The sequence below is a fragment of the Palaemon carinicauda genome, chromosome 6 (genome assembly GCF_036898095.1).
Source record: "Palaemon carinicauda isolate YSFRI2023 chromosome 6, ASM3689809v2, whole genome shotgun sequence".
Classification (NCBI taxonomy): Eukaryota; Metazoa; Arthropoda; class Malacostraca; order Decapoda; family Palaemonidae; genus Palaemon; species Palaemon carinicauda.
In genome coordinates, this window is record NC_090730.1 from 126,393,389 (window position 1) to 126,408,892 (window position 15,504).

The 15,504-nt window shown below is 37.3% G+C and overlaps 1 protein-coding gene across 11 annotated transcripts in view; it reads left to right on the top strand.

The window, feature by feature from the left end:
* The first annotated feature begins 4,103 nt into the window (after nt 1–4,103).
* The window catches only part of LOC137642644 (uncharacterized), a 121,949-nt gene continuing 110,548 nt past the window's right edge, over nt 4,104–15,504 (top strand). For 5 of the 11 annotated variants that reach the window (XM_068375395.1, XM_068375397.1, XM_068375401.1 and 2 more), the window contains exons 1-2: nt 4,129–4,374; nt 10,760–10,919. The gene's annotated coding sequence lies outside the window, so the exon portion shown is untranslated. Of the gene's footprint in view, nt 4,375–10,759; nt 10,920–15,504 lie in introns of all 11 variants that reach the window. The other 6 variants (XM_068375404.1, XM_068375399.1, XM_068375396.1 and 3 more) reach the window with 6 other exon arrangements.

A 15,504-nucleotide genomic window follows, 5' to 3' on the forward strand; every position in this document is an offset into this window, starting at 1 on the left:
AAAAAGTGATTTTTATATCCACCGATGTTTTTAGGTTCTAGATAAACCAATATAAAAAACTACAGTATTTTAAATTATTTTCCGAGTTTAAACATTATTATTGGATACGGAGATATTTTCTGTTTCCATCGACTTAACCCAATGGTTTCAATTATTTTTAATTCCCAACCATCGACATCTTCAAACCTCATATTTTTTATGAGACTGATTGATAATCCACTGTAATTTTATTGATTTATTCATTTTGCTATAGTAAAGGGATTCTTGTAGAAGCACCAATGAAATTACATCAAACGAGTATTTGTTCAAGGCTCCTAAGAATCTCTAGAACTTGAAAACCACATTTTAAGTGATTTCAAGTTAAAGAAACCGAGTCATGGATTGTTGGTTGAAGCATACAACGAAAGTGATCTCCTCTCGAAGTTGTTAAAGTGAACGATCCACATACTAAGATTAAGCCCGCAGGCAGATTTTAGGATAAATTTGTTTCCATACGCTACTGCTCCCCCTCACACTCTTGCGTTATTGTCCTCGCCTTTAATTATTGGCCAGCACTCTTAGTTGGGGTGTACCAATTACGATCTTGGCGTAGCGTCTGGACACTGAGGTGGTACTGGTACTGTATTGTCAAATCCAGTAGCCTATATAAATGATAAATGGGTACTGGAAGTGTTGGTGAAAAATGTCAAAAAAAAAGAAAAAAAAAGACGAATGAATGCAATAATTACAGACATCACACTTACGTCAGTTGTCATGAAAATATATAGTATGCTCATTATAAAGTGACTAGAGGGAAACATAGAGAAGAAGCTGAGAGATGAACAAGCAGGATTAGAGAAGGTAGAATTTTTTCAGACTAAATTTTCATTTTAAGACCTGTGGCACAGCAAGGTGTAGAATATAAAAATCCAATTTTGATGGCATTTGTGGACTATGATAGTGTGCACCAGCCAATTTTGTGGAGAGTCCTGCGTTATTGTGAAGTTCCTCTTAAATGTGTAAATTTGATTAAGTCTGTTCATGAGCACAGCAAGTGCAAAATTAATGTAGTGGAGTCCTATCAAATAGATTTCCAGTGAACAGTGGAGTAGTCCAAGGGAATGTGTTGACACCTATGTTGTTTATCCTCCCCGTGGATTTTGTAATGCATAGAACAGTTGGGGATGGTGGAGAAGGATTGGGCGGGATTAGTAATATGAAATTAGGTGACCTAGGGCCTTATTAGCAGAACACCACAGGACTCGCAAAGCTTGTTTACCAGAATTCATGAAATACCACATAAGGTTGGGCTCAAGATGAATAGAAGAAAGACGGAGATGATGAAAACGAAATATGCAATGGAAGATAAAATATCATTGGAAGGAGAAAGGATTAATGAGGTGGAATCATTTAAATATTTAGGAACTATGATCTCTAATACAGGCTCTTTGGAATTGGAGTTTAATGAAAGATTGAAAAACGCAAATCAGACAATGGCTAGGTTAAGTAAAATTTGGTAATCAAATCGCCGGAAATTAAATGCAAAAATTAGGCTATACAGTATATCAGTTTAGTGAGATCGGTATTACTGTATGGACATGAATCATGGTATGACAACGAAACAATATCCAACAGATTTTGTAGATTTGAGAACAAAGTGCTCAGAAGGATATTGGGAGGTAAATGGCAAGACAGGATTAGAAATAGGACTATAAGAGAGATTATTAGAGTGCCATATGTGAATGAGATCATGGTGAGAGGTAGATGGGCATGCTCTTGGCACTCCCCAAGTGAGATTAATTCGCCACACTTCCAACTGCGCTCTTCAAGGCACTAGAAGAGTTGGAAAAACCAGGCTTACATGGCTGAGGACTATAAATCGTGAAGTAAAAGATGATGAGTGAAGAAATGTCGATTTAGAAGCTCAAGAAAGAGACGAATGGCGAAATCTAAACAAGGCCTTTTGTGTCAATAGGTGCGGGAGATGATGATAATGATTATGGCATATATTTCACAAATTATCTGGACTTGAAATTGTGTGGATGGTTCACGAACCACAACCTTGTAGGTTTCGTCCTGATGGCGTTACAATCATCCAGAATAGGATCCTAGATATCTGTTATGGGGAGGTTTTCAAGGAAAGTAAAATTCCCACACTTAAATATATTTTCAGAGGTACAATTAATATGAAATTATAGCTTAAGCAATGGAAAAAAATTATTCATATTACACCCTGATAGTTCTTCTTTAACGTGATAAATCAAGGAAACAGTATGATTAATTGCCACTAAATTGAGTTGGTGATTTTTAGCAATGTATAATACTATACCGACCGGAATAGCCTTCCGACCTTCCCCAAACACTCCCATTCCATTTTTTTTTCAACAGCATTTTCTCTTCTTCAGAATTAGCATTTGGTCTTCAAAATTCAAATTCAATATTCGACTATTATTATGTTTGATCATAATTCTTATGCTATTGGTGTATTTATACAGGAAGTTTGAGGTTAGTTTTTACGAGATGAAACGAGTGATATTCAAGTGTGGGAATTTTACTTTCCTCGAGAACCTCCCCGCAACAGATATCCAGAACATGAAGGAAAGAGTATCAAGTGATAACACCTGAAGAGTGGAAAAGAATGAGGTTATTATCGATAAGTAAAGGAGAAGGAATTAAAGCAATTTTCTTGCCACATAGAGATTGTCTCCACGCAGCAGTTACTGCGGACGACACCGCTTATTTGTGCGGTCTCCGCTTACAGAGGTCAATGATCTTTTCAAATATGGAAAACAATACGCAATGTGATACAATATGAATAAGAGGAGGGACCAGCAGCCTCCTCTTTTATATTAAAAAAAGGAGCGAAAGAGACGGTCAAAATTTCCCTGTGTGCACCTACTAAATGCCCAATGAGACATGCATGGCACATATGCTGTTCTCTATGGGGAAGTGAAGAAGAATGAAAATATTTTTTTTTCTAATTTATAACTTAAAATCCCTAAAGTAACATTTAAAGAACATTAGAGCGTTTGGGAAAGACTGTGATTCTACCACATTAAAAAAAACATACTTCTAGTGATATATTGACCTAAATCTCTGTCCTCTACCGCAACCAAAACTATAGCTCGGTTTTCAAAAATCATGTGTGCCTTATGTATTTTAGGGGATGAAGCATTTGGTCTGCATGAAAACTTAAAGCGGCTATAAAGAGGAGGACTATTAAGTGTAAAAATGAGAGTATTCAGTTATCGTTAAGTTGAGGAACAAGGTATGTTGAAAGTGCATTTGGAATTTTAAGTAACAAATGGATGTTATTCCATCATCCCTTAACGTATTTATCCATCTTGTTATGCATATTGTCAAAGAGAGCTATGTTCCTCATAACTTGTATGAGAATACGATGGGTTTTATTTTGAAAACACTTTAATAATAAATGGATAGGAGGAGTTTGAACATTTTATGAATGAACGATTGTTCAGCAGCAGATGACATCAGAAACACGTTTGCTGATTTTTTCATGAGTGAAGTAGAGGCTTTGAGTTGGCAACATATCAAAATATGACATTGAGAAAGTAAGTAAACTCTCTCCTATCTAGTAGTAACTGCTTTTATAACTAGACATGTGCATTATCTTATGTACATAGTATTCTTGAAATTGTAATAAATGGTCAGCCATTTCTTATCAGAATTTGTCAATGTAAGAGTATAAACATTGCAATAACGATGTGCAGAAAAATTTCTTATTTTAAAAGCGAATTTTAGGTAAACGCAATTCTATCCATGTAAGGTAATTGAAGAATAAAAGCACTTTTCCACACTCAGTTAATTCTAAATGTTCTACCACACCTTGGTGCCTAAAATGCTCGAAACTATGCTTCCAAATTGATTGCAAAACCCTTTTCTTGAAAGTTCCATACGAGTATTGAAATTATTGAAATTATACTTGCATCCCATACATTTTGATTCACTTCAGTTGTGCCCTGTTTTTATTTCCCATCCTCTTTTTTTTCACCAGTGTAATTAGTGTTATCTTGCTATTCACAAAATAATGTTGAAAATATTTCAAATTTTATTATCGTTTGTCTTAGGTAAAAAAGAGAAACTTTATAAAAATTTGATTTGAGGTGAAATTTTGCTATGATTCTAATAAATCCGTGTTCTTCAGTATCAATAAAATGGCATCCAATGGAAAATTCTATAAAAATGTTAGGATTTGCATAGGCAATAATGGTTCTGAAGACCAAATACAGATGGAGCCACCTGTCTCCCAAGGACGACAGAACAAGGATTTCTGCTTCCTTGATTTCTAAAGTTCTACATTTTGAACCTTCAGACTGTTTTGAGCCATTTATATCATGGGGCTGAGGATGTGAACGTTAAACATGGATATTATATGTAAGTATTCTTTTTAAATCATTGTTATTGACTATTCGTTCATGATGTTTCGTTCCCATATGCTAAACATTACATTCCGTGGAATTTAAGTGCTGGTGTTACAAATTTTATCTTTATGCTGATATCGCCGTGTCAAACTATCCAAATTCCTTGTTTTTCACACAGTTCCTCATACTTCCGGTTGCGAGTCCCCCATTTTCATGTCCTTTAATATTGTACAAATAAATGATCTCGTATACATTTTTTAAGTATTCGTTTACTGCTTAACTGGGCTTTACGTTAAGATTTCTGGTCAAGAGTACATACACGTGCAAGGCAATACAGCTTTAATATATTTATGAAATCTATTTTAATATTTTGAAGCTTTTAGTATACCCCGTGAAACTGTATTCTGTACTAGTCGTTGTAGTGCAAAATTCGTGAAAACTTTTATCACGCAACTCTCCTATTTGTTCGTTGCCATCGAGAGGATTTTTGGAAGTGAAACCATGAGTATCCTTTAAAACATATGCGTTTTATTTTGTAGTGATTTAATGTTTGAATTTTTTCGTAAATGTTTTCGATGTATCGGTGGGTATTTTGGGCTATTGTGATTTTATAGCCTATTTCGATTGGATAAATGTGAATATTAAGGTCATTTTTTTATGCAACTTTTTTTTTCCATTGATTTTTAAATCGTAATTTGGTTAATTTTCTATCACAGTTGTGTGGATTGAAATCTTAATTCTGTTAAATGTGAATCTATAAACCTGTGCATACGATATTTGGCCGTTGGACCAGGGTCTTTTTCAGAATACTTATTGGAGGGTTCCTCTTTCGATCACTTTCCGTTACAACTCTTAAAACAAAAACACCTGACAAGCTGGATTGAACAAGGGTTGGAGGTATTAGATTTGCTTTCAAGACCTTTGGGGTCAAGGTTAAAGGTTGGGTTCTTATAAGTAGCCTACAACGGTTCACATAATCTCATTCCATACTCTATTCCTTCTTATATATGTATTTTCATATATTTTATATATATTAATGGATAAAGTAAATACTTCTGTAAAGATATTGGCATTATACGTAGCATCTTCAATACTTATCTTTTAAAGGAAAACAAAGTTTTTTTTATTGATTATATATCTTAACACTACTTAAATAAATTTTTGGTAGAAGCAATGGCTTTATGGCGAATTGACGTCAGAGGGAAAGTTCAATGTCATAACTTATAGCAATACTGTATATTCATGTTGCAAAGTCTGTTGGTCTTGCAGCTTTGTCCCAATCTTTTGTTATTCTATCTAGTGATTCCTGCAGTAGCACCTTAAAGTCTTTCATATTTTTTTTCCTAGCTATAGTTTTTACTTTGCCCCATATATATTCAATGGGGTTATATCCAGTGATATTGCGGTAGACGAATAGCTCTATGGCCGTACTCTGCTGCTATCTTCTCAATGACATACCGTACACACACTCGCTGTCAATACACACTTGGTCATTCAATCTTGCTGATAACCCTCGTGGGAAAAGTAAAGAAGTCATACGCACCAAAAGGATAATCGCACAAAAATATAAGTAATATAAGATTAACAAATAAAACTCCTATGGTAGTGCCTAATTCCAATTTATACTTCCAAACCAAAATTAAATATTGGAATAGTATCAGGCTCACAATGTTTTAACAAGATAGTTTTTTTTTTATCATTATTATGAAATCGTTCATCTACTCTGCTGCTTGAGGTTATCGCCTCTAAAAAGGTACAATACAATGGTTAGCTTCTGGCATTTAAAAGCTTAATCTGCCTTTGGGGATAAACCGATTAGGTTCCTCCCTCAGAGGGTGAGATGTCCAAAGGCACTGGTCCGACGGCATGTTATTGTGGTGATGATCAAACCGTTGTCATTTTACTCACGTTCCGGGGATTGGTGATATATAAGGACAAGATTCAAACTTTTACCAACTTTTTTTATATCTAACCATAACACTTGCATACTTTCACTTTTGTGCACGTTTTGACAAAAGTAATGATTTGACTTCAGTACTAACTACGTAAAACTGCTGCTGCTACAGTTTTCAGGGATGGTAACGAGAAAAAAAATAGCTTTTTAAATCGACTAAGTCAATTAGGTCCTTCTTCGACGAACTTGCTCTAAATTACATATCCTCCAATTTCAAACTTGATTAAAGCATTGCACACATTCATAAACGTTACTCTCTCACTCAGCCTTCAAACTGGCTACTGCAATGTACAATCTTGTTCTTGCAGAGGAAAATAACTTTATATGAATACATTACATCACAATTTATTAATGACAATAGGGTAATCGACTGAACTAAGTGTAAGTTTTTTACTATGGTTACTCGTTAAGATTCCGTGATTTTTTTTTATACAAATGTGAAGGTCCCTGACTTTGGTTACACAAATGTGAAGGTTTAGTGACTTTGGTTACACAAAAGTGAAGGTTAGTGAATCTGGTTACACAAATGTGAAGGTTTAGTGACTTTGGTTACATAAATAAGAAGGTTTAGTGAATTTGGTTACACAAATTGAAAGTTTAGTTACTTTGGTTGCCCAAATGTGAAGGTTTAGTGATTTTTGTTACACTTGTGAAAGCATAGTGAATTTGGTTACACACTAATGAGGAGTTAGTGAATTTGGTATTTCTTGTGAAGGTTTAGTGACTTTGGTTACACCAATGTGAAGGTTTAGTGACTTTGGTTACACCAATGTCAGGGTTTAGTGACTTTGGTTACACCAATGTCAGGGTTTAGTGACTTTGGTTACACCAATGTCGGGGTTTAGTGACTTTGGTTACACCAATGTCGGGGTTTAGTGACTTTGGATACACCAATGTCGGGGTTTAGTGACTTTGGTTACACCAATGTCAAGGTTTAGTGACTTTGGTTACACCAATGTCAAGGTTTAGTGACTTTGGTTACACCAATGTCAAGGTTTGGTGACTTTGGTTACACTAATATCAAGGTTTAGTGACTTTGGTTACACCAACGTCGGGGTTTAGTGACTTTGGTTACACCAACGTCGGGGTTTAGTGACTTTGGTTACACCAATGTCGGGGTTTAGTGACTTTGGTTACACCAATGTCAAGGTTTGGTCACTTGGTTACACTAATGTGAAGTTTTGGTGATTTGAATGTACCAATGTGAAGGTTTGGTGACTTGATTGCACTAATGTGAAGGTTTGGTGACTTGATTGCACTAATGTGAAGGTTTGGTGACTTGATTGCACCAATGTGAAGGCTTGGTGACTTGATTGCACCAATGTGAAGGTTTGGTGACTTGGTTGCACCAATGTGGAGGTTTGGTGACTTGGTTGCACCAATGTGGAGGTTTGGTGACTTGGTTGCACCAATGTGGAGGTTTGGTGACTTGGTTGCACCAATGTGAAGGTTTGGTGACTTGGTTGCACCAATGTGAAGGTTTGGTGACTTGGTTGCACCAATCTGAAGGTTTGGTGACTTGGTTGCACCAATGTGAAGGTTTGGTGACTTGGTTGCACCAATGTGAAGGTTTGGTGACTTGGTTGCACCAATGTGAAGGTTTGGTGACTTGGTTGCACCAATGTGAAGGTTTGGTGACTTGGTTGCACCAATGTGAAGGTTTGATGACTTGGTTGCACCAATGTGAAGGTTTAGTGACTTGGTTGCACCAATGTGAAGGTTTAGTGACTTTGGTTACACATATGTGAAGATTTAGTGACTTTCGTTACGCAAATGTCAAAGTTTAGTTACTATGGTTATACAAATGTGAATGTTAAGTGAATTTGGTTACTCTCTTGTGAAGGTTGAGTGACTGGTTGCACACTTGTCGAGGTTTATTGAATTTGGTTACACTTGTGAATGTTTGCTGAATTTAGTTACACACTTGTGAAGATTTGATGACTTTGGTCACACGCTTGTGAAAGTTTGGTGAATTTGGTTACACACTTATGAATGTTTGAATTTGGTTACACTTGTGAAGGTTTGGTGAATTTGGTTGCACACTTGAGAAATTGGTGAATTTGGATACATAAGAAGTTTTAGTGAATTTGGGAACTCAAATGTGAAGGTTTATTCAATTTTAAACAATTTTTAATGTTTAGTGACTTTGGTTAGAATGTTAATGTTTAGTGAATTTGGTTACACAAAATTTGGTGAATTTAGTTACACAAAATTTGGTGAATTTGGTTACACACTTGTGAAGATTTGGTGAATTTGGTTACACGCTTGTGAAAATTTGGTGAAATTGGTTAACCACTTGTGAGAGTTTAGAGAATTTAGTTACACACTTGTGAAGGTTTGGAGACTCCGGTCAGACGCTCCAGTCACAAATGAAGGTTTAGAGACTCCGTTCACACACTTGTGCTTAGATTCCAGTCAGGCACTTAAGAGTGTGCGAGATACTCCAGTCAGGCACTTAAGAGTGTGCGAGATACTCCAGTCAGGCACTTAAGAGTGTGCGAGATACTCCAGTCAGGCACTTAAAAGTGTGGGAGAGACTCCAGTCAGGCACTTAAAAGTGTGCGAGAGAGACCACTCAGGCACTTAAAAGTGTGCGAGAGACTCCACTCAGGCACTTAAAAGTGTGCGAGAGACTCCACTCAGGACCTTAAAAGTGTGCGAGAGACTCCACTCAGGACCTTAAAAGTGCGAGACAGTCCACTCAGGCACTTAAGAGACTCCAGTCAGGCACTTAGGAGTGTGCGAGAGACTCCAGCCAGGCACTTAGGAGTGTGCGAGAGACTCCAGCCAGGCACTTAGGAGTGTGCGAGAGACTCCAGCCAGTCACTTAAGAGAGTGCGAGAGACTCTAGCCAGGCACTTATTAAGAGTATGTGAGAGACTCCAGCCAGGCACTTATTAAGAGTGTGCGAGAGATTCCAGCCAGGCACTTGGGAGTGTACAAGAGACTCCAGCCAGGCACTTGAGTGTGCGAGAGAGACTGTCAGGCACGGGAAGGTTTGAAAGACTCATACAATAGCCATTTTTCCACTCCTCCACAGTACCAGCTTGACACTAATCACATGGAGAAGTCTCTCAGAAGGAAGTACATTAATTTCGAAATTCAGTATAATTTAATCTATTCTGGGAATTGGTTATATTGAAAAAAAAATTTAGTAAAACTATTTTTGCTAAAATGAAATTAAAAAAATTTCCCTGAAATAATAACCCTGGGGCTTGCATGCGCAGCACATTATGTACCATTTGCCAGATCATAGTAGCAATGACGTAATGTTCATTTTGCGAACATAGCGAACCTCGGCGGAGCTAAAACCATAAGGAGTGAGGTGTATCGTGGATAGTTAATACTTTAATTTTAGGCCACTTACAAGAACTGTGGGTTTTTCCAGCTGGTTATCTTGTTTATTTTGCATTTCTGTATTCAAATAAATCACTCGTTTTGGGCATTTCTCGACCCAAAACTCCGGTGTCTCACTGGAGTCCAAAAACTTGTAAAATGACTGGTTAGCCCCAATAATAATGGTCAGAAATGCATAAATAATATGATGAGGTGCAAATATAGATGGTTCATGTATTTGGCTAGAAATTAGTGTCGTATATTTCCCATTTTGAGACGTGAATATTATTTTTCTACAAAAAGAAATTGACGTTTCTAGTTTCAACATTTCTTTACCAATTCCATATACAAGGTTATTGTATAAATAACCTAGAATTCTTAAAATGTGGAGACGTTTTTAACTAAAAATATTTCCTGCTTAAACTTAAGTAACACTATGTTTTAAGTATGTTAAATCTATTTTCAAGATGTTTTGCTTTTTTACAACATCACCTTTTTGGTTTTAGGGTTAAAATTTAGTTGAATTTCTTATGATTTATCTTTCCAAGGTATTTGCTTTCCTGGGATATTTAGATTGCATTTGACTTCTATTGTTTTACGTGATATTTTGCTAGATGCAGAGACTAGTTACTGTAATTAGTAAATTAAGCCTTTTTTTATACTGACAAATTCATTAAAGTTTCCACAAAACTAGTGAGGATGAAGTCAAACTTTTTTTTTATAATTTCGTGCAAGAAGGGATTGAAGAGGAATTTGAAATAATGTAATGTTGATGTTTGTGTGTAGTTTATATATATAACCTTTGGGATTTAAATGCTTTAAATTTTGTGAAAAACATCTCGGCAGCTTGATACACAAGAAGTGTGTTGTTTTTTACCATGTGTTTTAGCCATAGTTTAAGTGGGTAAGCAAATTAAGAGATGAGTAACTATGGGGATATATTCGGTACTAGTTATAATAGAAATTTAGTATTTCAATAATGCTGTTATTACTTTAAAAACCTTTCTTACTAGACATGAAAAGGATTAGCATATATCTCGCTGGTAATGAATGTCTTGTCTTATAATGGCCGATATATTTGCACATACTAATGAATTTTCTTTTTCAGATTTCAATGACCATACTGACTGATGCACTGAGCTTGAACGATGAACTCGACGCATCTGTCCCAGAGAATGTTTTAAAAGGAAGATTTCATTTGGCTGAAGTTGGGTAAATTAAAGAATATTCTCGTGAAAATTACCACAAATTCAAAATCCTCAATACTGGTAGGTAGATAAAACCTTACTTGACCTTTGTTTAGCTTTATGGTTATTAAGCAAATAAAGATTTTGAGAAAAACTCAAATTAAACTTTTAAAAGAATGAAAATATATGTTTTCGTTAAAATTTCGAATTAAAATTTGGTCTGATTTTAAATTGGGGGAAGTCATTCCTGGTGATTTTTTTTCATATTTCTAATTTACAGGGCTGCAACTTTAATATCAGATGGTACAGTAATAGGGAAATCAAATCCATTAGAAACAGAAACGTAATAACTGATTTTAAGCGAAGCGAAAAATATATTTTTTTGGGTGAAATAGCCATGTCGTCCTGATGGAAGTTCCTTTAGGGTAGCTTCCTAGGGTATATTTGACTACGGTGATATTCCCAGAGAATTTTACCTTCAGTTATCCAGAATTCTAACTCCTGGAGCGAATATCGCTAAATAAATCTAAATGGGATATTGCGTAATATCAGAGGACGTATTCTTGACACGCCACATAGCTATCTTCACCCCGAACCGAGTTGACACTTCGAGGGGTCAAAGTGGCAAGAAAACGAAAAACGAGAATGAAAGGAGAGCTGTTAATAAGGTACCTCTCCTATCCCGCTTCGAATGCGTACACAATACCACCGACAGCGCCATCTCTATTCCTTGTAGCGATACACGAGGTGCTAGATACCCTATTATGGGAGGGGGGTTGGGTCCTATAGCCATTTTTTATTAAAAGGAAGGGCGGGTCCATAAGGACGACATGACTATCTCACCCAAAAATATATTTTCCGCTTCGCTCAAAATCCGCCTTTTAGGCTCAGGCCATGACGTCCTGATGGAAGTTTACCAGAGCATTACTGTATCTGTGGGTTTTCAAATCGTACCATACCCTCAAGAAAGTATTTCTTAGTCAGCATAGACCTAGAGACCTATGATGTTTCCGTCATACATCATTCAATCTAATCATAAACCATGTTAGTGCCTCCGGCCCTCTACATGGAAGAGTCATACTAGACTCTGGAAAAAGTCTCGGAGTACATATTACTTATGGGTGACTACAAGACAAGCCTGTATAGTGGTCTCAACCTATACCTTATAAAGCAAAGTTTGTATAAGAACCACCAATGTCAGTATGAAATACCAATAAGTCCCCGGTATGCCTATTCTTATCAATGGACTGGACATAGGTTTGTATACGTTTAGGAACAATTTTGCATATCCACCACCATCCCTTTAGGGTAATAGTCTTTCCTTCCTGAGGAAGGAATAAGCCAATGAATGTTTGCTTGTAGCAAGGAACAATCTTTAAGACCATTCATGTTAAAATTATCCATAGTTTTAAGTGTAATGCCAAGTACATATCTAGTAAAATGACGTGGGCGAATAAGACGCAAGGTTCACTAAGAACTAGTTTATTGATAATCAAATAGATATATAGGTCAATCGACATTCATAAGAATTATAAAATGTGGATGAACAAACAATTAAGCATAAAGATAACAGTAAAAACAGAAAATATTGTTTCATCTGAAAAGGAAACGTAAATGCACCACTTTTGAAATCAAAATATTAATAGTTACATTCTGTATTAATGTTCAATCACACTAGCGTAACAAATGCTTGGCACGTGTCCTCATTATGTTTGGTTCACCTTTACCTATGGAACAGTTCATAAGGACACCTTGGTGGCCTATCACTTAGTCTGTAGAAACAGTCCGTGACTACACACCCACCACTGAATTAATCATCCCAATTAATTTCACTGTTCCTTGCAGATTTAGACAGCAGGTCTAAGGAAACTACCTGCTGCTACCAAAGGCCTCTTAAGTTCCTCCACTTGCTTCGCATAGTGTCTAAAGAATACTCTGGATGACTTCTTGCCAGTGTATGAACGAAGATGTTCAAAATCCATATTATTAAACAAATTTATGGAAGAGGCAACTTTTCTCGGATCATGACCTGCGGGTGTACTGTCTGGATTTTCTCTGCGAATAAAATAGGGGATTTTCGCCCTTAGTTGCTTCAGAGATAAATTTGAGCCTGAGGTTTCTCCCCTAAACAGCTGTCCTCCCCTAAAGTTTGAAGTTCTACGAAGATAGACCTTTAGGCACTCCACTGGACATAGAGATGCATCTTCCTTCAGAGGGCAGATTCTCCAGGGTCCCCACCTATTGGTGGGTAGCTTGTTCTTGGCGAGAAACGTTGGATCCGGAAAAAGGTTCAGTTCTCCCCCATCTAAGAACTGAACATGACCTTCCTCTCTCGAGAGGGCTACTATTTCACTAACTCGGCCCCCAAAGCGAGTGCAAACAAATATAACTTTTTGGGTCAAATCCTTTAAAGCACACTCCTTATTATTCAACATATGAACAACTTTATCCAGAGACCATGAAATTGGTTTCGGAGGTGCTGATGGTCTGAGCCTAGCACAGGCCTTTGGAATTTTGTTAAAAATGTCATTAGAGAGGTCGACATGGAAGGCATATAGAATAGGCCTTGTCAAGGCAGACTTTCACGTTGATATTGTGTTGGCTGCTAAACCTTGTTCATGAAGGTGGATGAAGAATGATAAACAGTCGTCTGTCAATCTTTTGTGGTTTCTTCGCCTTGACAAAGGACACCCACTTCTTCCATGATGACTCATATTGTCTTCTGGTAGATTTGGACTTATATTCCTCTAAAAAGTCTATACTGTTCCTTTATATCCCGAATCTTTTTCTCACCGTTAGGGAGAGAAAATCATGAGATGTAGGTTCCGGGTTTTCTGTGACGAAACGAAGACAGGCGACTTCTGTACTCGCCAAGTCAAAACTGGATCCGGTAGCGGCACAAACTTCAGTCGTAGTTCTAATGCCAGAGGGAACCAAACTCTGTTCGGCCACTTGTGAGCCACTATTGCTGCTTCCCCTTGAAAGATCTGTTTGTTGAGGACCTTCAATAGAAGGTTGGGTGGAGGGATTAGGTAAATCCTGGACCATCTGTTCCAGTCGAGGGGTATAGCGTCCACTGCTTCTGCTAGAGGATCCTCGTAAAAGGACACACAACGATGTAACTTCTTGTTGTCGTTCGTCGCAAAGAGGTCTCTGCAGTTCCAGGACTTGACTCAAGATGAAAGAGAATGATCATACATCTAGGGACCATTCTGACTCTATCGGTGTGAACCTGGATAGAGCGTCTGCCGTCACGTTGCGGAACCCTTGAAGGTGAACTGCTGACAAGTGCCATTTCTTCTTTTCCGCTAGCCGGAAGATGGCCAACATCACTTGGTTGATTTGAAGTGACCTCAACCCTTGTCGATTCAGGCATCTCATTATCACTTCGGTGTCTAGGACCAATCTTATGTGGGCCAAGTGGCAGAAGAGATACTTTCTTCAGTGTAAGAAGTACTGACATGGCTTCCAGAGAGTTTATATGAAACTGCTTGAACAGGTTGGACCAAGGAACTTGGACTTTTTTTTTCCGGTGAGAATGACCACCTCATCCATCCTTTGAAGCGTCTGTATGAATAGTAATTGAGGGGGAAGGTGGCTGAAGTATCGATTTCTTCAGTTGCTTGGCATTGGACCACAGCTTGAGAAGCGTTCGCAGTCGAGTCGGTAGTGGTCTTATCAGATCTCTTTGCGCGTTTGATGCATATTTTCTGTAAACTCCAGTTGCATCCTTTAGCTGTGCTCTTAGCACAGGATCTGTTACTGAGGCAAAGTGTCGAGGGCCCAGCACTCTCTCCTGTTCGCGTCTTGATATCCGTTTGGATTCTAGTAGTCTCTTGACAGATCCTGCTATTTCTTTCCTCTTCTTCACAGGAATGGAAAACTGGTGTGACTGTAAGTTCCAGTGGATTCCCAACCACTGAAACCTTTGAGATGGAGAAAAAAAACTCCTATTTTTTTTTTATGTTGATCTTGAATCCTAGGTGTTCCAGGAACTGGATCACCTTATTGGAGGCTTGCATGCATTTTGTCCTGGATGTTGCCCACACCAACCAGTCGTCCAAGTAGGCCACTACTTGGCTTCCATTTAGGCGTAAGTGATGGACAGCTGCGTTTACAAGCTTGGTGAAAATCCTTGGGGCTATGTTTAGCCCGAATGGCATGGCTCTGAAGGCATAAAATCTTCGTTGTAGCTTGAACCCTAGATAGGAGGAGAGGTGACGATTGATTGGAACATGCCAATAAGCGTCTGACAAGAATAAGATGACCAGGAATTGATGCAAAATACTACAAAAACCTGTAAAATTCATCAATAAACGTATGTAGTAAAAATACTTTGTCCATATTTCAAGTTAACTGTAGGTGTTTATTATTAGAATATATCAAATAGCCATTTTCCTATTACTGCCATTTGTTTTTTGTCAAGTTTTTATTTCCCATGCTCTTTTTTTTCACCAGTGTAATTAGTGTTATCTTACTATTCACAAAATAATTTTGAAAATATTTCACATTTGATTATCGTTTGTCCTAGGTAAGGAACAGAAACTTTATAAAATTTTGATATGAGGTGAAATTTTGCTATAATTCTAATAAATCTGTGTTCTTCAGTATCAATAAAATAGCATCCAATGGAAAATTCTATGAAAATGTTAGGATTTGCATAAGC